The following is a 24,839-nucleotide window of genomic DNA, read 5'->3' as shown; positions in this document are numbered from 1 at the left end:
GAGAGAAGGGCAGTAGTAGTGCTGTGGTAGGGTCTAAAACCATGTTGAGAGTCTACAAGCAAGTTGTTATTTAAGAGATAATTTAGAAGTTGATGGTGAATACAGCGTTCCATTATTTTGGACAGAGGCGATAGAAGGGCAATAGGTCTAAAATTGGATAGTTCGTTAGAGTTTCCTCCTTTATGGAGTGGAATAATATGGGAGATTTTCCAGCAGGATGGGATTTTGGATTCTGTTATGGTTCTGTTTATTAAGATGGATACTGGGTAGGCTATTTCGTTTGCAGCTAGCTGAAGGTATTCAGCTGGAAGTTTGTCAGCAGAGGTGGTGCAGGGTTTTAGTTTAGAAAGTAGTTTCTGTATATAGGTTGTTGAGACAGTCTCAAGTTTTAGTGTATGGGTATTGTTAGGGATGGGGGTAGTTTGGAGGGAGGGGGGTGGAGTCATGGTGCTTGCAAGTGAGTTTACAGTTTGAGAGAAGAAGTTGTTAAAGGTGTTGGCTATGATGTTAGGTTGTTTTGTGCTAAGCTAGCTGGGGTAGGTGTTTTGGTGTTGCCTGGGTGGAGTAGTTTATTTATTCCTGACCAGAATTTTTTTGGGTTTTGGTTTTGGTTTTGTTGGTATTGAAAGTTGTAGTTTTTTTTGTCCAGGATGACAAGTTTCTTTGTTTTGTTTCTTAGATGTTTGAAGGTTTGATGGTCAGTAGGGCTTTTAGTGGATCTCCATTTCGACCATGATTTATTTCTAGCTCTCATAGTTTGTTTAGTTATAACAGAGAGCCAAGGAGCTGCTTTGGATCTGATTCTGACTACTCGGGATGGGGCATGTTGGTTTAGAATTTGTAAGAAGGTGTTGTTGAAATGGGTTACTGCTTCATCTATTGGGAGGTATTTTAGAGTTGACCAGTTATATTCTTTGAGTTCATTTTGAAAGGATGTTAGATTGAATGTTGTTTTGTTGTATGTAGTTCGATAAGTAGTTTGTTTAGGATTGTTGCATTTTTGTTTGGTGATAAAGGTAAGGAGGTGGTCACTGATATTGTCAGGAGTATTCCTGTTTTATAGGAGAGGGGATTGTTGTTGGTCAGTATCCAGTCTAGGATGGTTTGTTTGTGGGTGGATTTATGTATTCTAGTAGGGGAGTTAATGGTTTGGTGAAAGTTAAAGAGGTTAAGGTGTATGGTGGGTTTGGGGGATATGCAGGAGCTCCAGTCAATATTAAAATCACCTAAGATTATGGTTTCCTGGGGGAAGGTGCTAGAAATCCAGCTTAGGATATTTTCCAGGGTATTGATGTTCTTGCCTGGGGGGATGTAGGAACATATTATGTTTATAGCTTTGGTTTTGTTAATTTGGAGTTTGGTGGAAAGAATTTCAGCATTTCCTGGTGTGGGGGGGAAGGAGTCAATTAAAGCCACCTGAAGTTGGGATTTGAACAGGAGGGCCACTCCTCCACCTTTTTTATTAGGACGGTCTTGTCTTAAGGTACTATAGCCTGGGGGGGTGAATTCATTGTCTTTGGTACTGGGTTTAAGCCAGGTTTCTGTGAGACAGAGGATATCAAAGGCGTAGAAATCAATTAAGGCATGGAGTTGAGTGACTTTGTTGTTAATGCTACGAATATTAAGGTGAGCAATAGAGAGGGAGTTAGAGGAAAAGGGTGGGTTAGAATAGTTGGTAGTTTGGTTTGGAGGGCTTTGATTTTGGAGGGTATTGGGGCCAGGGTTGGGGTGGATATCTCCATATATTAGTAAAAGAGTTTGTGGTGGTTGCAGGGGTTTTGTGTATTTGAATGGTATTAGAATGAGTCTTTTGGAGGTTGTGAGTTTGTAGTGGTGGGGTTTATGGTAGAGAGGGGGGAGGTAGGGACAGGTAGCTAGTATATTAATATGTGATTGTTTGGGTAGGGGAAGTGTAGTTGTAGTATGTTTGGCTGAAGCAGGAGTTTGGTAAAGTTTGAGATTTTCATAGGAGGTAAGGGTGTAGTAGTAAAGCAGGATGTTAAGGAGAAGAAGAGGAAAGAGTGATTTAAGGGTTAAGGGCATGTTTTTATAGAGTATGAGGTCAGTGATTATAGGTTTGTAGGGAATAGGAGGGGCGGTTTGAAGAGAGGGTGTGGTTGAAGGAGTGAGGAATTAATTGGTAGTTGTGTAGGAGAGAAGTTATAGGTTGTTGGTTAATTGGGGGTGTGTCTAGGGAAGTATAAAGGTAGGACCCCTGGGGGTGGGTGGGAATTGGGGGTAGGGAGGGGAGCGGAGTGAGCGCAGCGAACGGAGCGGGGAAGAACAAGACGACCAGTTGCAGAAAACAATCAGGCAAGAGGTAGGAAACAGGTGTAAAGGTAAAGGTGGGTTAGAAAGGTAGAGAAGGCTTGTGGGGGGTTAGTAATAAAATACTGGGTAAGATAAATGAGATGTGTTTGAGAAAAAATCAGGTTGGTTCAATAAGAAGAGCAGTAGGATTTACTAATGAATATGAATGTAGGAGTTGAAGTGACAAGAGCGCCACCTAGTGGCCAGGAAAAGGAAAGAATAACAGACGAAATACACTGGAGGTTTACTAAGTATAAAAAGCAGGAAACAGGGAGGATTAAGTAAGGATAAAGGCAAACAGAGGAGGGACGGAAATAGGATAAAAGGCCAAATCTATAGGGGGGGGCTGCTGGTTTACCTGGCTGGGGTAAAAATATGTCCTGGTGAGTAATATTTAATCAATACAATAATAGGACATACTTTCCAAAAATATCTGGGAGGACAGTCTTTGTTTTAAGGATGTTCACTCCTATTCAGGATACTGGATATATTGAGATGTCCACAGGGCCTCTTAGGTTAGGGATGGACAGGAACCCTGGTGTACAATCTGTAGAAATAGCTATAGGTAGAGGGAGAGAGAGAACAAGCAGAGGAGAGAGAAATAGTTATTCAGTAACATTGAGAGCACATCATATTTAGCATAATTCCTTTTAAATCAACAGCAGTGAGGGTAGTACAGTGATATATCCAGGGGCAACACTATGTATAGCATAAAAGTCAGTTTGTTACAAACATGCAAAGGGCCCACAAGGAATAAACGAAACAGTAGTTAACTAAGTAATAATAAAAAACATTTAGGAGAACAGTATCAGGCCTATATACTTCAATAAGGTCGGATATGCAACACTGTTATTGTGTGGTTACAAAATCAGCAGAGAGCAGTACATATTCATTGCATACACAACTTAGTAATGTGTGTGGTTACAAAATCAGCAGAGAGCAGTACATATTCATTGCATACACAACTTAGTAATCAGAAAGCTCAAGCGTTCAATGGTTGGTTACAAAATCAGCAGAGAGCAGTACCTATCTATAGCGTACACACTGAGTAACTACAGACCTAGTGCACAAAACGCCAGTAAAAAATACTTCAGCTAGTAAGATCTAAAACTGCATTATAACATATCCATCAAATGCCAGCAATAGAAGTTACACATTTAGTAAAATAAGAAAACATGTAGTACACAATTAATAAATAACTATCGCCAGTAAACTACCGTAGTAGGCAGGAAGTATTAGAGCGCTAGAACTCCTAGTATAGAGACCACGTGGAGTCTAGCCTAGGGGGGGGCACTGCCAGAATGTCGCAGCATGGGGAGTAAGGTTGCCTAGGGTAATTGGAGGGTCAGGGCCAAACAAAGAAATAGCAAAGGAAATTGGATAAAAAAGCCTGCAGAGGGACTCGGCTTCTAGGCGAGCTATGGAAAAAGGTGCAGATGGCACTTTAAGACACACCTTAGGTTCCGCTCTCTGATAGCGGTAAAAGAGCGCTACAGTATGCAATCAGTCTAAGTTACCCAATTACTGAGTTGAAACACTTGTAATTTAGTAGCACAAAAACATTTGAGGACAAAGTTTTAAAGCAGTGAAGTTAAAGTTGACTGAATGCAAGAAGGCGCCTAATGGGCGTCTTTAATAAAGAGTACAATACAACAGTGTTAAGAGGTAGCAGCGACCCGTACGGAATAAGCAGCCGTTATGGCTGGCTGGCTAGTTTAAAGGGGTAAGGGGAATGGTACAGGCGTCGCCAAAAATCAGATAATAACGCTATTATCAGATAAAGACCAAGGAGATAAATCAGATAATAACGCTATTATCAGATAAAGACCAGGGAGATAAATCCTCTAATGGAGCGACCATGCAGGAAGGAGTGAAGAAGGGGGATTAACCGCCTTCAGAGTCCCAGTGTGGAAATGGCATTCCACGTGTTCCGCATTGGCGTATTTACTAGTTGTCCAGCAGCACAAAGGTATAAACAACTACTTCCACATAAGTTGTCCAAAAGCACAAAGTTATAAACAGCTACTTCCACAATAATTATGTTGAAGGAAATTCAAAAACCGTGATAACAACTATCAACAACAGCCGTGATAACACTACAACATTGCATCAAATCACAGTACTCACATGCGGAAAGAAAGAAATCCACCCTCAGGACCAAGGAGACGCAGCAGCCCACCTAGGGATAACCTATAGGGAGGAAACGGCTGAGGGATGGGTAAATTTATAGTATGGAAGCGGAAGTGGAGTAGGAGGGGGAGGGGACAGGTAGAGAGAAAGGGGCTAGGAAGGTACAGAAGAATCTAGCTGTAGCAAGATCGTGGAGCAAGAAATTAAGAGGTGCGGATGGGAGAGGGGAGGGAAACAAAACGGTGTTAGAGTAAGAGCCAAAAGGTGAGGATAGAAGGGAGGAGAGAGAAACAATGTTAGAGTAGTAGCCAACGTAGATGTGATAAGGGAAGGCGAGTACAGAGAGGAGATGATAGTTGGGTGGAGGGGGGCACAGAAGATGCGAGGAAGGGAGGGCAAGTAAACGTGTATGCACACTAAGGAAAGGTGAAGGAGATGGGCAAATAGAGAAAGAAGGTATAGTAGATGTTGAGGGAGGGACAGGCAAGTGAAATAAAATATAACAGAAAGAAAAAATAGGCAGAGAGGGAGAGGGGATCAAGTGTGTGTAGGTAGAGCGGGCAGAAAGAGGCTGGTGTCACGAACAAGACGACCAGTTGCAGAAAACAATCAGGCAAGAGGTAGGAAACAGGTGTAAAGGTAAAGGTGGGTTAGAAAGGTAGAGAAGGCTTGTGGGGGGTTAGTAATAAAATACTGGGTAAGATAAATGAGATGTGTTTGAGAAAAAATCAGGTTGGTTCAATAAGAAGAGCAGTAGGATTTACTAATGAATATGAATGTAGGAGTTGAAGTGACAAGAGCGCCACCTAGTGGCCAGGAAAAGGAAAGAATAACAGACGAAATACACTGGAGGTTTACTAAGTATAAAAAGCAGGAAACAGGGAGGATTAAGTAAGGATAAAGGCAAACAGAGGAGGGACGGAGAGAGGATAAAAGGCCAAATCTATAGGGGGGGGGCTGCTGGTTTACCTGGCTGGGGTAAAAATATGTCCTGGTGAGTAATATTTAATCAATACAATAATAGGACATACTTTCCAAAAATATCTGGGAGGACAGTCTTTGTTTTAAGGATGTTCACTCCTATTCAGGATACTGGATATATTGAGATGTCCACAGGGCCTCTTAGGTTAGGGATGGACAGGAACCCTGGTGTACAATCTGTAGAAATAGTTTCCAAAAATATCTGGGAGGACAGTCTTTGTTTTAAGGATGTTCACTCCTATTCAGGATACTGGATATATTGAGATGTCCACAGGGCCTCTTAGGTTAGGGATGGACAGGAACCCTGGTGTACAATCTGTAGAAATAGTTTCCAAAAATATCTGGGAGGACAGTCTTTGTTTTAAGGATGTTCACTCCTATTCAGGATACTGGATATATTGAGATGTCCACAGGGCCTCTTAGGTTAGGGATGGACAGGAACCCTGGTGTACAATCTGTAGAAATAGTTTCCAAAAATATCTGGGAGGACAGTCTTTGTTTTAAGGATGTTCACTCCTATTCAGGTTACTGGATATATTGAGATGTCCACAGGGCCTCTTAGGTTAGGGATGGACAGGAACCCTGGTGTACAATCTGTAGAAATAGCTCTGTCCCATTATTTTCATTTTGAATTCCACTCCTCCCAACTGCCACGATGACGTCAGCTTCACGGGTATTTCCAGCTGGTGTTTTGCAAGCGGGAACGGAAAGGATTATTCAGAAGCTGTTTCCGGCTGGTGTTTTGCAAGCGGGAATGGAAAGGATTATTCAGAAGCTGTTGCAGTCTGTCTCCGATCTTGTACCATTGTTCCCCCATTCTTTTTGGCATTGTTCAGACATCTTGTGATAGAGGTAAGCCGCCAAAACGAGTATTGGGATGTTCAACATACATTGATATAAAAGAAAAACTATTCATGTATCTTCAGTTGCAAACATTATACATGACGTATGTTCTTTTTTACAACTGTCATCAGTACAACATTACATAAATTGCTCTGTTCCTGCCTTTCCTTAAACCTCACTCCTCCTCCAGAATATCATTCTGCTCTATTAGCCCCACAATTTCCATTTATTTCTATATAATTTGCTCCTTCCCTTTTGAAAAGATCCAGTTTCCAGTTCTTTTTTTCACGGTTGCAATATTCATACTTCATGTAAAGCCGGTTTAGACTTTGATTTCCGTTTTCTTCTCATTGCTTTATTGACAGCCACCAGAATTAAAATTAACGAGGCCATTCAGATCCTGTGTCTCACCTCAAAATAATCATTTCCTTAATTACACCCATTTGCTCACCCAATATTTCTGACAAAGTTCTCTGAAGGGAAATTTTTAAATCTGTCAATTCAGTATACTCCCAAAACATATGTTGTCTGTTGCCTCTCTCTTCCCCATTACACCTCCAACATTTTTCAAACATCCGAGGAAAAATTCTTTGCAGTCTGCTTGGGATATAAAAAATGCTTGTGCAAATGCAGTCAAGCAAAAATCCTAAACCTTCTAAACTTTCTTGCATATTTCGAATCCATAAGTATGGCCTCCCGTTAACCCCTTCTAAATTGCTTATCAAATCTCTTTTCCCACTCTTTTCTAACCTCCTGTGATTGATTCTTTAGTTATTTTGCAATACTTTACATGCCCTGCTAATTATTCCGTTTTTAACAGCAGCTTCTGTTGTTAATTCAGCTAATATTTTTTTACAAGAGCAGGTTTTTCACTTAGGATTCCCCTATCCCTTCCTCTTTGCCTAAACTGTAATATCAATCCCTGATAGGGATGGCAGTCTCTATCCTGCAGTCCAAATGTCTTCTTGGCCTCATCCCACTTTTGCTACCTTTTCTTCTCTACTGATTTGTTCCCAATACCTTTGTTCCTTTGCCAGTTTTCTCCAGGTAAATTCCGGCCCCCACATGCCTGTTCTCTGCACCCCTACTTGCAGTCATCCCCTATCAGCAAATGTGAACAGTTTGTTGTTAAGGGGAGGTGTGCTATTTTTGTATTTGCAGTATAGTTGTTATATGTGGCTGATCTAGCATGCTGTGCAGCAATGGATGTTCCCTTGTTTGTGATGTTGTTCTGAGTCCATATCTCCATGTTCAGTTATTTGCAACTGCTTTGGTCAAGGTTCTATTATCAGGCTCTACTCCCTAATATCATATAGAGGCAAGTCTCCTACTCACAAGTAGAGTATTCTGCAACCACCCTTAATTAAAGGTTTGCATCTTGTGTAGCATCTTATTGCAACACTGCTTAGTCATCATCATCATCATCAGCCCTCTTTTTCCCATTTTTCTACATAGGGACAGGGTGTCGTGTTAACTGTTGCCATCTCTCTCAATTCAGTGCTACCCTCTTGCATTCCTTGACACTCATACCAGACTGCCGCAGATCATCTCTCACACAATCCATCCACCACTCCTTAGTTATTCAGAAATGGAATGGATATGCTGGAGGCAGCCTCTTGTGCTTGGATATTTTGCTATAGTACTTGCACTTTACCAAACACATCATTACTTTCCATTCAAGCCACTATCACTTTGCCGGCTGGTTATGCACATTAGTTTACAACATTGTAGCCTCTAGATGTTCCATCAAGTGGGAGAAACACTCCCATCATACCTTTCAGCTGTTTAGATTTTTGTAGAATGCCTCGATTTTTGCCTCATACTTTTGTTTTGTTTCTCATAAAATGTGTGGCTTTCTGGCAAATCACCAAGGATCAAAGTTTCCAAATAATGACACATATTTCAGTTTTACAGTAAATATTCTTCAGAAAATGCATGCTAGCATGAAATCTATCATTCTACCAACTTTCTAAGTTTATAAGAGCAATATTTAAAATTTGTCCCTATTTTTGGGACTTTGTCCCTTCATTATTTTATATTTCATCCAGATTCTTTGTATTAAAAGGTTGACAAGTATGATTCCCAATGACAGCTATTTCAGTTTATTTGGAACTTTACAATACTATTTACTGCAGTGGTGAATTTAAATCTGCCTCCAGATGAGCAGCAAAGTGCCAGCTTCCTGGTTTTCCATGTGCAAAGCTGGTTGTTACAACACTGATCACTTCCTCCTTTAAATTCACCTGTGTACAGGCAGGCTGAGTGCGCAAACTCCCTGGCTATCAGTCACTTTATATATATTGCATTGTATTGCACATTGTACATGTTCTTCACCCTGTCCATTAAGCAGCAGCAAACATGGATGCTTGCATTGCTGTAAATTCAAAAGTATGTGTCACTCATTTTGGTTTACAATTGAATATGAACAGGCTTCATTACACAGAAACACATCAGGATGGATAGCAGCCATACAAAATATAAACAAACTGATTAACTGCCAGACTGCACAGACATGCATGCTTACATCTGAACAGCTTACTACAAAATGTCAGTCAGGCTTGCACATGCTCAGTATTTCTACACATGTGCAAGCCCATGGAAACTTCTTAAAGGTATACATACATACTGATCTAAATCCTCCCTCTTTAGTGAATTGCCCACAATAAAATAACATCTGAAAAAGACATGCAATTATACAGACATTGAGAAATAAACACAATGTTCATGTCCAAGTTGCTGTGTATCAGGAACATGGTCTGGAAATTCAACCTGATCTAGTGATACAGCAATTAGGACTCGGTTTAGCAACAGGGACAATCATTGGCAAACAAACAGTTTCAGGATTCTTCTCAGGAACAGGGATATTTGCTGGAATGTCCTCTGGAACTGGAATGCTGAATAACTCTCTCTGAGATCTAGAGTCTTTCTCGCAGGCAAGATGCTGCAATACAGCCTTGGACACCAGTACCAAATGTTTCCGATTCCACCTAAATTCAACTCCTTGTGATTACACAATTTACAGTCTTGGCTCTGAATATACACTTTTCACAACTCCAATCAAATCAAAACCTTTGGACATCTGCATCCTCACTCTCTCCCTTTCTTGTAATGGATTAAGCGGTTTTCTGGTCTTATCATAATAGGACTTCTGGGATAAATGCTTCTTTAACAGATGGACTTTTACTGACCTGTTGTTCTTGACACATGGAACCAATAGATAACTACTAATAGGTGATAGGCTGGTGAATCAAGATGTTTTTCAAGAGGAATATTTCTGAGACTCAAGAGATTCAGAAAAAACATTGCTATTGTCTCCTTTTGACTTCTCTAATGTTTCACACTTTGAGCTGCATGTTCTGCCAAACCATTTGACTGTGGGTACTCAAGGCTACTTGTAACATGAATAAAGTCCCACTCTTCAGCAAATCTCTTAAACTGCTGGCTTGTAAACTGCGTACCATTGTCAGAAATAACTTTTCACGGGCTACGACAGACTCCAAAATGATGCTTCAACTTAATAATGACAATACTGGACACTAGATTAGGAAGTAGGTCAATCTCAAACCAATTTGAATAAGAGTCTACTAATACCAAGTAATATTGACCATTCCATCCAAAAATGTCTGTAGCTACTGTCGACCTAAATAGTTCAAGAATCTGGTTTAGATTAAGTGGTTCTTTCTGTTGAAGTGATTTAGTACTATTACATACAGAGCAAGATAAAAGTACTCTCTCAATAATCTTTGACATAGAAAGCCAAAATACTAGTTTTCTTGCCTCCTTCTTTTGGTAAAATCAGTTCCTGGGTGGCCATGATGCACAATGGTAATATACTCTTGTTGTAAAGAATTTGGAAAAAATCACTTTAGGACCTTTCATGACAATGTTTGTTTCTTTCGGCTTTTCCCGGTTAGGGATCACCACAGTGGAACTCCAGTCCACTAATGATTGGTAGTTGATTTTTACGTGCTGAGTTACCAGCCCTGACATGCAACCTTCAATGAAGGTACACCCATTCACGCATGTCTTCACGCAGAAGACACTCTAGCTGAGAATTGAACCGGACAGCGTCTTACTATGAGGTGACCATGCTACCGCAGCACCACCATGACAATACCATTGTCAAACAAAATCTCATCTCTGTAAGGAAAATATGGCTGTAGCTCATGAGGTAAACAAGATTGCTTTGATGGCTATCCTTAACTGATAAAGTGGTTGAGATTCTAAAGAACTAGATCTGAGGCTGTATGACATCTAAGTTCATCAAGATGTGTAGAAGAAATGTTTCTCACTTCCATGACTTCAAAATCAAGTTTCTCATTTTCATGTTGTTCAGTGGTATTTCTGGGCAATCTAGATAAAGTATCAGCAAGATGAAAAAGTTTGCCTTTTGTGTAGACAAGATTGAAATTATACTTTTGCAACTTCAACATCATACGTTACAATCTGGCAGGAGCTGTATACATAGGCATTCTCAAAATAGTGACTAGAGGTTGGTGATCTGTTTTGATTTTAATAGGTCAGCCATAAATATAATCATGGAACTTCGAACAAACACAGTTGCCAAGAGTTCTTTATCTGTCTGCCCATACTGCATCTCAGTTTAGGTTAGAGTTCTGGACACATTGGCTGCTGGTCTGCCATCTTGAAGAATGACTGCACCAAAACCAAATTTCAAGAAACAAGAAAGAGTTACTATTTTATGAACATCATAGTATCTGAGAATTGGTGGACTGGCAATTCTCTGTTTCATGATATCAAATTATCTTTGGTTTTGTTCTAACCAAGACCATGATACATCTTTGCATGTCAGCTCTCTAAGCAGTGCTGAAAGTTAGCTTAAGTCTGGAATGAACTTGCCTAGGCAGTAAACCATGCCAAGAAAATATTGTAGGGCTTGAACATTGTCTGAAGTTGGCATCTCAAGAATTGCTGCTTGCTTAGAAGGATCCGGTCATAGGCCTGAACTGGTAAATAAATGACCAACATAAGTAACTTTACATAGCCTGGACTTGTACTTCTGAGGATTCAGCTTAAGATCACTTCATATGCTCTTTCCAGAACTTTTTTTTTGAGATTTCTGTCATGCTTGACTTCATCATTACCTCCTATTAGAATATCATCTACTATAACAGCACACGGATACCCAAAAAAAATGTGTTCCATGGAACGTTGGAAGACTTCACTGGCAGAATTTATCCCAAATGGCATTCTCAAAAAATCTGTACCTGCAAAAAGGAGTATTGAAAGTAGTAAACAATGAAGATTTACAGTCAAGCAAAATTTGCCAAAATGAACTCTTTGCATCTAAAACAGAAAAAACAGTGGCATTTGGCATGAGGGCAGCGACATCCTCCACTGTACATGTTAGATGATGAGGTATTTTCAGTGCTTTGTTCAAATCTCATGGATCAATACATATTCTGATATCATCTGAGCTTTTCTTATGAGCTACTACCATGGAAGATACCCATTCAGTTGGTTTGTCAACTGGACAAGTCGCACTTTGCTGCACCATTTTATCTAGCTCAGCTTTGACTCTGTTCTGCACAGCTACTGTAACTTTCCAGGCTGGTGTGACAACTGGGCTGACTTCAGGGTCTAACTTCATGGAGGATACAACTGGGAGTTTGCTTAGTTTGTCTTCGAAAAGATCAGCATAGGTAGAGAAAATAGACTGGGCGAAATTAGAACAGTGATCTTTCAAGCTTACATGGTGCACTTCCTTATTAAATGAAAGTAGTCCCATTTTCAAACTGTCTCTGAGGCCTAATAATGACTGTACGTGCCTTTTGACTGTGTAAAATTGCAAGTCATGGCGTTCCCAGCAGAGTAACATAAAAGCACTACTGAACCTTAAGTATGAATTTCTTCACCACCATAAGCAAAAAACTTTGCACACTTTGCCAAATCAAGCTTCTTACCAGCACATACTCTAGCAAATGTTTCTTCTGACATAATATTGTACTTTGAACTTGTGTCAGCTTTGAGCTCCATGGGTTTTCCATTTATCCGAACAGTGCAAAATACTTCATTCTTTGCCCGTAAATCTGCTGCATTGACTGTTTCATTAAGCACAGACACACCATCAAAATAAAAAGTAAGATCACAGCTTTCTAACTGACCAACTTGTATCTTTGAATGTTCTATTTTAATAAAAGACTGAGGGCAGGATTCACGAAGCCTCTGTGTAAGAGATACAAGGCTTACACGGAGGCTGCAGTTAAACGGTGTGACGTCAGCATGTCATGCACATGCATGAGGGCATGCTGAATCACACCTAAGGCTAACACGGTCCGTGGAAGACAGTAGGGGACGTGTCTGTAGGCCGAGCCCTGCAAGCGGACACGCCCCCAGAAGAGTAAAAGTGCTCAAAGTAAACACCCACGACAAAGTCCATGTAAATGTGAATAAACACAACACATGCCCCCACAGACTATGAACATAAAATATATAAATGAACATGTTATATATTTTTTTTAAATTGTAAAGATGTTTGCCCGTGAGTGCGCTTGTTTGCGCGGGCGTGCCCATAGCTTAGCCACAGTTAGCAGTCAGTGGAAAAGCATATAAGAACTAAATATGCAAAGTAAGCCAAGAAGCAATAGCGTGGTGGTAGAGATGTCGGCTGAATAGCAGGCAGTCATGGTTCGAGCCCCCACAACATCAATTTTTATTTTTAGTAAAATAAGCAAGAAACAAGTCCCTGACAAATATGTACACATATAAAATTATATTCTATGTAAAATGTAATGAAATAGGCCATTTATTTTGAAGAAATGTGAGATAACAAAACAATAAAAAATGCCAGATGTGCCTATAGCTGAGCTACAGTTTAACAAGGTGAGTGCATCTGCCCGTAGGTGAGCAGTGGTTTAACAGGTGTAAAATGAGTGCCCGTAGGTGAGCAGTGGTTTAACACGCTGAAACTGTGTGCCCCCAGCTGAGCTGAGCGTAATATGCGTGCTGACAGCCAAATGAAGCATAAACTAGCGTAACTCATTTGCGCGGAGCTGCGCACCGCGCCAACAAGCTTACCGACGGGCAACGTTGAGCAAGCTGTATCAAAACTGCCTTTACACAGACACACCCCTAGCCTGTCTAGACAGTCATAAAATATAAAACGCAGCGGCCAGGTTCGAACCCAGGATACCATGCACCATAGTCAAGGTACTGAACCACGAAGCCATGACAGCTGTACATAGAAATGCAGTAATAGCAAATATATAGGAATGAATAGAAAGTGGAGCATGACAAAGCAGGTTTTGTGAAGTTGATACAATTCCAAAATGGCCAATCACAGATAAGTGCGGGAAAAACGGCATATATAAGCCCTATAGGTAGGAATACACAGCATAAACGATTGTAGAACTAACTTGCAGCCAGAATGTCAGGAGTAGGTGAGGGTAGTTGCTTTCGAGCACAGAGGTGGGGCATTGAGGAGTTCAGATACATGGTCTGGCTCCTAGTCCACAATCATGAGGCCCAACTCATGCAGGGCCAGGTCCTGTGGGGAACATATAGGGCTGAGGTGTGGGACCGGTTGGCTCATGATCTCACCAGTGCCACAGGGATTCCAAGGACTGGTGAACAGGTCCGTCACCACCATGCGGACCTGAAGAGACGTAAGCAGGACCAATTGAACCTTTGGATCCAGGAGGCCCGGCAAATGCCCAACACCTCACTACTGAGTAAGTTACATTTAATTATGTATGTAAGAAATTAAACTAGCTGATATTATGGAGATGTGTATTCCAATATTACTTCATTTATATTACAGCTGCAGGTGTCCGTTCTGTGAACCGCAGAGCCTATGGCGATAGGCTGGTGCGGTTGCACCACCAGGCAGGTCAGTAATCCACTCCCAGTAACTGTAAAGAAATATAAAAGTATGACAGTTAGCAAAAGAGTGCAGTGTAGTCACTAAGTAATAAAATGTGCAAGTAACAGTGTAAGAGTGTTTGCAAGTATTGCTTGATTACAAAAGTGTGTTGCAGTCTGTAATCCAAACAGAACAATGAAAATGTCTGAAATAAAGTCTGAAATAAAGATGCCCCACCTGTAATATAACAGTACACAACCTGCAGCAGGCTGAAAAGTACAGCTGCAGCAGATGAGCAAATCACATATGTGAAATATATCCCTGTTGAAATACTGAAACATGACAGAAGTGAGATTGCTGGAAAGGATTGTAATAACTACAGGTAAAACATGTCAATAAAGCCTAGAAGTAAGTACCATCCTGAATAGTAAAATGAAAACAAGTGAGAGAGTGTGAGAAAGAGTTATGAATCCACCAATAAAGTAGTAATAACCCCTGAATAAAGTATACTGCAGTCAGTATGGAATGAAATGAATGTGACAAGTAGAACCAAACTGTGAAATGTGTTCAAAGTGTTGCTGCAGCTGGAATGTGTATCCCAAAATCTGGATATGTTGCTCTCAGTCTGCAATATGCAGATAGTATGATTGTCTGAAATACCAAACATCCACAGTTGTCTATAGCTATATAAAGCAAATGTAGCAGGATGATGTAGCTGAACAAAGCCAAATATGAACATGTATGAATAACAATAAAATGTATATTGATGTAGCAGTAACAGTCCTATCACCAAATTGAAGTAGTTATCATATAGAAAACTGTAGTTAGAACAGTAGTGTGTATATATCTGCAGCTATTAGAAATGTACAGCATATGTATTGGTATATGAAGGTGTTAATAATATTTTCTTCACCCCACCCTATAACCACATATAATCCATTCCACGTGAAATTGGTATGTGCAATCACAATTAACACCCCTGGACATTTGTCCTGTTGGGTCATAAATATTTGCATGTACGTTGATGCATCTGCCCTGTTCATACATCCAAACCTGATGGCCTGTTGCCATCAATCAACCCTGCATGTTGTTGGACTGTGTATTGCTGTTCAAATTATGCATGTGTTATGCTCGCTGTTCAATGGTGTGAATATCTGGGTGTTTGGTTAATGGGAATACTAATACATGCTGTTACAACTAATTGCAAATGGTATTGTATGTTACTAACCCAAACTGTCATGACATAATGCAAAACATAGGACGACAGGGAAGGCGGGTTCCAGCGGACCCACCTCTCCCACCTCAGCTGGCGAGTGCACCTGGCACTAGTGCCCAGTCTGGACCCTCCTCCGGTGGCCCTGTGCCACCTGCGGGTGGAAGCACTGCAGGGGATGGGGCCCATACCCCCTCTGCAAGTGTAGCTGGAGGAGAACCACCACTCACCCTCCGTAGCGTCCGGACTGTGGTGCGTAGGGAGATCCGGGACTCTGTTCTTGGGCCCCTACGCCAGCTTGAGGCACAGGTGGCACAACTTACGGGCATGCCTGTTGACCTGCCTACACAGCCCCCAGCACAGCCCCATCCTGGGCAGTGAAGGAACAGTGGCAACTGCCCATGGGTGGGGATATCAGTTCCACTGTTGCCATCTGTGGGCTCATGGGCTCTGGATATCCAAACATCCGTCCCCGTCAATTGTGTAACCCCCCACACATGTCATTCACCGCCCCTGTATGTGTCTTGTTTGTCTTGTCTGTTGACCTACCCAACCTACCTCCCCAGCTATACCGACTTCCTTCACCTGACATACCACTCTCACCTGAAAAAAAAAAAAAAGGGGCACTCTGTACCCACAAAAAAATTACGCCCCATACATAGCTGCCCATTCCACACACATGTCTTCTGGACATGGAAACTATCAATTACAATTGGCTGTACAACAAGTATTATTGTTGTCCTGACACCTCTCTCAGGGGTGGAAGGTTTCAAATGTCACACCAAATTACATACATATGCACAGCTGTTGCTGATGAAGAAATGGGCAGCTATGGGCCTTACCTACATCCCTCCTGCAAAACCCAAGCTTGTTTCCCTACTGTCTTACCCTCTTTGTGACCCCTTTTTCACCACTTTCCTGTCTCCCCATTTTCATTTCTTTCAAAGAAAATAGCGCGGGTGTGCGCCAGAGTAAGCACTGTTAAGCGGTTGTAAGCAGGTGTGTGCGGAGCTGAATACCAGTGCGCATGCGGGAGCTCCGTGCAAACCAGTGCTAACCCGGTTACAACTGCTTAAAAGTGCCTTAGTCAGTCTGATTGACAGGTCCTGTAGTCAGTTCAAAAGCAAAATAAAATCCCACTGTCAGTCCCAAACCCAGGACCTTGGAAACGGTAGTCTGCATGACCTACCACTAAGCCATGACTGTTATACAAGAGCATTGTGCTAAAATAAATATATCATGTAATAGTAGGAATGAATGTAAAGAGAATATAGGATGTGTAGTACACAAAGCATGTCATTTATACTTACTGTCAAAACCTGTGGCTTTCCATAATAGTAGTGTGTGAACAGAAACAGCCATGCTAGTTGGTAGCTAGTAGGTAATAATGTCAGTTAATGTACATATATAAATGTATGTATATTTACATATATATATATATATATATATATATATATATATATATATATATATATAGTTGTAGGTGTCAGTGTGCATACACACTTACTACAGGAAACAGGAGAGAGGAATGGAGAAATGTGAATCTACAACACAGCCTGAATCATGAGAGAGAGATACTAACCTTTACACTCACAGAACAGTGTCCACAGCATACCAGCATGGTCCCCGCCCTTACAATCTGAAAGGGCAACGCCTATCTCACATACCCTTTTATAGCACTGTCCTGAAATCACAGTAAGAACTGCAATCAGTACACAACTGGCTGCATGCAATTAGCAAATGCTGGCTTACAATTGGTGCAGAGGCCATCACATGGACCTATACAGCTACCTACAAAAGCATCCTGTACTCACACTCCACACATGCAATACATTCATTGCACTGTCTGGAGGCAGACAGAGAGAGAGAGAGAGAGAGAGACAGAGAGAGAGAGAGAGAGAGAAAAAAAAATTAAGAACACAAACAACAACACACGGTACACAAACTAAGTTGAAGCTGTCAGCAGTGTCAGTACCAAGCTGTGCCAGCAGCAGGAAGCTGTAGTAGTGGTAACGCAACCAGCTGCGACAAACACAGGTAATGTAAAGTAACAAGGTAATAGTCTGCATACTGTGAACCCTCCATATGTGTCATAGGTCTGTATCTATAGGTATGTCCTTGTGATATGTTGTGTGCGCGTAGTTCCACCCAAAGGGGATGACTATACATTACATGTTAGTCAGTGTTAGGCCATGATCCTGGCACCAGTTTTCCGTTTCAGTGAGGCCTGTCTATAGGATGTGTGTGTCAGCTGGTGTAATGACTATGGCGCTTAGTTTGCAGTCACCTGGGAACTTTGTCATCCACAACCCGCACATGTTTGCTTTTACATCTGAGAAATAAATGCCAAACAAGAGGGGTCCTAGGACAGAGGCCTGTGGGATACCACATGTGACTCGCATTGAGTCTAACATGGCTCCTACAATATTGATATTATGGATTCTGTATGTCAACCAGTGTGCAACCCATCATGTGACATATGTAGTAACATGTAAGCTAATGAGCTTGTCTATGATGCCTGAGTGGAGTTCTGTCTTGAAGGCCTTAGGCAAGTCCAGGTAGGCTGTATGGATTGCATTGCCCTCATCAATGGCTGTAGTGACTGTTTGGAAAGGTCAACCAGGTTCAAAAGGCAGAATCAGCCCATCACAAAGGCAAACTGGCTGGGAACAAGTGTCTGCAGGTACCCAATATCGCTGTATATGTGGCCCATACTGAATCATTCCATAGCTTTGCAGACCAGGCTGGTTAAGCTTATGGTGCAGTAGTTCCCAGGGTCAGTAGAGGTGCCTCCTTAGTGGAGTGGGACCACTGTTGTTGTATGCCAGTGTTCAGGTACATATCCCGTAGTGCGGCCAATGTTAAATATCAGTCTTATATGCGGTTGTATGTCCTCTTGGAGTTCACGTAGCACACATCCAGGGATACCATCAGATCACATTGATGCTGTGTGTTCTGCTTTGCTGAGGGCGGCCCTCACCTGGACATGTGAGATGATAGGGAGGTTACATTCAGCTGTGATAAGTATTTCTAAGTGTGGGGGAGAAGGAGGGGGGATACGTGCACCGAACCTGTCTGCAAGAATGTTGCCAATATCTGTGTGTTAGGTGAATGTTAAGTAGGTGTGTAGTAACTCAGAGCATATCTGAGGCATTTGGTCCATATGTATAACATAACTGAAGAAGGCCTTGTGGTTATCTATAATGTTCGTGGCCATTTCCCTCCCAGAGTAGGCCGTGGATGTTGTTATGAGAGACCGTAGCTTATTACCAGTGCTGACCACAGATGCCTTCCCTTAATGTAAATCTGCTCTGTCCTGCAGTAGCCTCCTTCTATCATTATACAATCTGCCTTTGGCTGGGGTCCACCGGACAGGATGCCTAACCTTTGTGCATAGGGTCTGAGTTAGAAATGTGTGTGCATGTTCCATGCATTCTTTGGGATGTCCGTGGGAAGCATTCGCAAAGGGGTCAGCAGTGTGGGTTGTGGCTTCCACTGGCCCAGTGGGCTGCATGGATACCATCTCAGTCCTAGCAAGTGAATAATTGTCTAATCACATACATATCAAAGTAGCCTACTGTGCTGGTGGTGGTGGTGGTGGGATATGTATATCCAGGCCAAGTAACTTGTGTCCAGATCACACTAGTGGATGGCGTTCCACATACAGTACCTTGGTATGAACCCCCAGAGTGAGGTTGTGCATTGGACCCATCGCAGTGTGCTGACCGATGGGGCATGCTACTATGTTGTATGGAATGTGGCAGGTATTGTTGCACAGGTGTTGGCTGAGCACTGATATCTGGCCATGTACTTGTGTATCCACCAAGAGACACACACATGCTACATATGGGAGAGGTAGTATATCACTACAGTTGAGTATCATGTATAGTATGTGTGCCATATATTGCTGACATAGTCTGCTGATATCCTGTTTGTGTTCTCTTCCAGGGACATGGCACGTCAGCGTAATCCTGCCTACTCTGCAGCAGAAGATGAGGAGATACACCAGAGCCTGATGCAGGATTATGACATACTGTTTTCCCACACCAGCCAGAATCAGCAGGAGAGGGCTGCACTGTGGCAAGACCTTGTCCGTAGGGTAAATGACACTGGCATGCGTAATAGGAAATATGAGCAGGTATGACATCACTGCAGTGATTTAATCAGAAATGTCCGTCAGCGTGCGTTGGATATCCACAGGCAACAGGTTGCCACAGGAGGTGGGGTGGCCACACATCCCCCCCTCACCAGACTGGAGGGGCTACTCCTAAGTGTTGTGGCTCCAGCCCCGGAACATCAACAGCAACACACCTGCATCATGATGGAGGCTGGATCCACACAGCAGCACGACATGGAGCATGCAGGTAATATGCCATATGTACACTTGACTGTTCTGTACACTGTTAGTTTATGCATGTGTAAGGTGTGTCCGTGGTATGTAGCTGTCAACATAATATGTAATTGTGCAGGTGTGATATTGCCAATATCAGCAGCTGACGTGTGAAAGGCAACTGGTGTACTACTGCACTGTATCATATGCAGTATCAATGGCACAGTTGTGCCCACTGACATTAATCTCCTCATTTCTGCAGGTCCCTCCGGTGTTACAGCAAGGCAGCCCATCCATGCTAGTGAGTGTGTTTTAACAATACCTATAATAGTCCTGATAGTGCTAGTAATACTAGTGTAACTTGGTAGTGCTCTGTGTGTATACTGAGGGGTGTGCATGTGTGCATGTGTGCCTGTGTCCACGTGTGCATGTGTGCATGTTTTCCTGTGTCCACGTGTGCATGTGTGCATGTGTGCCTGTGTCCACGTGTGCATGTGTGCCTGTGTCCACGTGTGCATGTGTGCATGTGTGCATGTGGCCATGTGTGCATGTGTCCATGTGTACATGTGCCCACGTGTGCACGTATCCACGTGTGCATGTGTGCATGTGTGCATGTGTGCCTGTGCCCACGTGTGCATGTGTGCATGTGTACATGTGTGCATGTGTGCCTGTGTCCACGTGTGCATGTGTGCATGTGTCCATGTGTGCCTGTGTCCATGTGTGCATGTGTGCATGTGTGCATGTGTCCACGTGTGCATGTGTGCATAAGTGCATCACTGGTAACATTGTGTAGACATTGTAAACTGTGTTTCCTGTCTTCCTCCCACAGGTACTGGTGCTGCTCTGGTGTCCTGCAGCAGGGAACCTGAATCTGGTGCCACAGGTACTGATAATGATGATATCTGTGTAATGGCACAGGAAGGTGTGTCAGGGCCCGTCATTGGTCAGCCAATTGACAGTACACAGCTGTCAACCCCATCATTGTGCACAGTCATCCTGCCAGTACATCCTATGTCACCATTATCCCTAGGTGATGGACAGGATACAGTGGGCATTGACCAGGGTAATGTGGTATCTGTGGCACATGCTTCCCCACACAGCAGCCATGGGCAGGGTCCTGCGATGGTACCACACAGACAGTTGCCCATGGGTTCTCGTGGGAGCATCCGTGGGCGTACTGCCTCTGGCAGATGTGCCCAAAGAGGTCTGTTAACCTCAGCTATGTTTCAGGCTGTCATGCAGGCACAGTCGTGTATGGAAAGGTACACCAGACAGGGTCTGACGGAGCTGACAGCATGTCGCACAGCCATGACTGACAGTATGTGTGACATCGTGGATGCTATCCGTAATTTCACCGATGTCATAGACAGATGTTGTGGGGACATATTACAGCAGTTCCACAACCACATGTCCATGAGCCAGGGCAATGGTGGACGGTTGTGGCGTCGACGTGGCCATATGCCAGCAACAGCAGCAGCTGGCAGTTGGCGAGGACAACAACAGGCCTGCGGACGCCCCATAGTGCCAGCAGCAGCCCCAGCAATACTGGGTCTGTGCTGTCATCGGAACGCCCCAGGAGACCATGTGCACGTGGCTCTGGACAGTCCCAACAGGGACCTGTGTCCAGTCAACACACTCCCGCTTCTGATGACAGTACCCAGTCTGGCTTAGTACCGGATATAGTCCGTAGCACCCCTGCCAGGCACAGGTACCATGTCCCTGCCCACAGACACTGATCTGTATGACCTGCCAGGTGCAGTCTGTGGCTGTCCACAAACTCCTGTATATGGCAGCCATGAGGTGGAACTGTGTGCGTGCATACACACATGCGAAATGTTAACACCTAGGGCTACCACATACACGCACACACTGCACCAGCAGTGCCCCACCCTGTACTGCTGTCCCTCACCAACACACATACACACACATGTCAATTGGTGGTATCAGTGGCAGACTCAGGCATACCTAATTCACACCCTGTGCATATGATGAAACTGTGCCACCTCCTGCAATCTCCAACATCAGTGCAGGAATAGGTAAACACGTTGCTGATGCACAGGGTGACTACATAGAAGTGTATTAGTTGTATCATGTTGGTAACAGTACAGTGTGCTGATATGACTGTGTGTATATCCCAGCATGCCTGATGCAGTAACCGTATGACTGTCCTGAATTGTTATCTACACCCATAGTAAGTACCATAGTGTAACAGCTGCACATTATTGCATACCGGTGGTAAGGCTGTCAACAGATAGCCACATACATGGGTAGCACAGGGGGGAAGCTAATGCAAGTAGTGATACGCAATGATGGACATATACAGTAATGGTGGCAAGTTGCCCACAACGACTATGCATTGTGGATGTTTGCGCATGTTGATATGTGTGCAGTACCAATGTAATCCAAATCACAATTAACTATGACATAGTATCAGTTCTACCATGGACATCTGAGCTGTGCATTCCTGGGTACATGTTGATAGTGCCTACATATTTGCACTGTTACCTACTGTTAGTGTTACCCCTTCTTTGTTGTTCAATGGACTACTTCCAGCCCTGCTTACTGTAGCTTTGTTTGCATGCATGTTCGCTTGGGGTTCCCTGGAACACTGCTTCCACCTGCAATGCAGAGTTACAGTGCTTCTGTAGACTCCTAGTAACATCTGCATAGCGTACTATACGTATGTCAAGTTTCCACATGACAGAACGTCACTGTCTGTCCTGTTCACATGTACGTTGCCTGTGACACATAGCACATGACTTACCTGGCATTTACCCACGTGTGCAGTCATATATGCCAGTGCTATGAAATCAGTAGCAGTACACCCACACATACACACCTTCAGTATGTTGTTCCCCATTGGCCCTATGTGTTGGTAATCACCATGGCAATCACACTACTATGGTAGCATGTGCAAAGGTAACCTGTGAATCACCTCTATGGTCCAGTTGTGGTTTATGTGAGTCATGTGGCAATGTCACAGCTGCCACATGTATGCAGTCAACCCTCACCCCTGGCCAGGAACGTACAACACATGTGTGGGATGCCACCACATAGCCAATCTGGGGACTGAGCACTCTGAACCCAGTACTGCCATACCCTGTCAGGTGGCATGACATACTACAGTGACTACAATACCAGTCTGACATAGACCTGCACTGACAGCAATCTGAACACACTGGGGCATACTTGGAGACTCAGAATAGCATCCTGCCTGAGCATCACACACCTCCGCAGCTGGCACACAGGCATACGTTACGTTGGAACAGAGCACATGCCACACATGTCACACACATCCCATGTGCCACACACTCACAGCCTGTAGGGCTACACAACACACCTGCTACAGATGTGTCAGGTACCTCTCTTGGCCGCTGTAGTGGGGTCCTGCTCAACAGTCTGTACATGGTGAAGGTCACAGTGATTTGCCTGTGGGGCACTATGGTCCACCACAAAACACATGCATACAGGTCAGTCAGAGGCATGGTCACATATGACTCAGTCATTGACCATGCCACTGTGGATGACCTGAGACATATCTCCCTGGACTACATGATAGAGAACATAGAAGGGATCGCTCAGCATGTGGCATGGGCCAGTATGAGCCTGATCTTGGTTGCCATCATACCCTCACCAGGTATGCTACCACTATATGTAGGAAGGGTGTTCTATGTCTACATTCTGCTCAATCTCCAATGTCATTCATAGGGTATCCACTGGCTGTCAACGTGTGCTTACATGCTAGGGAAGCCACAATGATTTGCGAGGGGCAGCTTGCACGTGACACCCATGGGCCATTGTATATTGGCGAAGCCCCTTGATACACACATAGTGCCTTTTGCTGCAGGACACGGATTACATAGCCACCTCCGTGAGTATCACACAGGATAGGACACTAACAGTGATGCTACACAACACAAGCAGTGTACACCGCAAGATGCATGCACTGGACACTGTCCTCAGCATGGTGAACTGCGATGTCTGTGCAGTACCAGAGTCCTGATTCACGGCTCACAGGTGCAACCCATCACTGCCAGGTTATACCTCATACAATGCCTGTTGTCCCCTACACATGTAACACACATGGACAGGGGGGTGGTATCCCAAGGCACCACAGATACACACACCTCCAGGTTGTTGGCACAGCACAAAGCATCAGGGCCTATTCATGAGCAGCTAACAGTGTGTTGGACACCCCTTCTGGTTCATAGCCTGGCACACACAACCCTCCCATACACAGGAAACCCACCTATCCTCCCTAACAACACTGGCAATATAACAATCTCAAGAAATGTCTTTATATGGCTGGACTGCATCCAGCCAAACATTGTGCGTGAGCATTACTGTAGCTACAACACACTAGCTGAAAGGTTCCCAGCATGTGGTCACTGAAGTGCAGTGGAATAACATGTTACCACTCCCACAACAGGTGGGAACATGCAGCACCTGTTCATCAACTACATGTAGACTATATGGCCCAGACCAGATGTGTATCCCCTGCTGTAGGTATTATACCATATACAACCCACACTGTATAGACACATACCGCGTGCGGCCCCTGCACAGTAAGACACAGTCATATTGTTATGCATTGCAAATACCATTTATCCACTCGAGTCACATGTCAGACATGGTAACTACTGTAGGTCACAGGTATTTATGTGTATGTGTCACACACATACATCATGTGTGCATTGCCATTGCTGGTTTAGGCAATGGCATGCATTGTTATGCACAAAAACCCACACAAGGTCATATTGTGTGACACAACCACACGTGGCAGTTGTGGGTTTCCAAAACATACGTATCTGTGCTCTGACAATGGTAATAGACCCAGTAGCGGAGCGCGCTATTGGCATTACTGGCCAAGTAGCCCTGTTTGGCTGTACTGATAGTATGGTGACATCCCCTGTGTTTACTGGGGGAATATGCAGCATCTGGTGTATTGTAGTATTTGCCAAAAGGATCTGTTCTCTCACACTTGCAATTACACACACCCTACTACCCCCCACACACACACATGCAGGATTCATACCCCTACCTAACTATGTCACGACACGTGAGAGAGACGCATTAGCAAAGCGCACTATTCGGATTACTGGGAGGTGTCCTTTCTCCAGCTCTACGTATAGGGTGCTGACATCATCAGTGTTTGGAAAGGGTAATGTGCATCATGTAGTGTGATCTCCTAATTGCAAAAAAGCACATGT

This window comes from Protopterus annectens, chromosome 4.part0 (genome assembly GCF_019279795.1).
Source record: "Protopterus annectens isolate FY-2018-M chromosome 4.part0, PAN1.0, whole genome shotgun sequence".
NCBI lineage: Eukaryota > Metazoa > Chordata > Ceratodontiformes > Protopteridae > Protopterus > Protopterus annectens.
Note: the sequence above shows the minus strand (reverse complement) of the source record.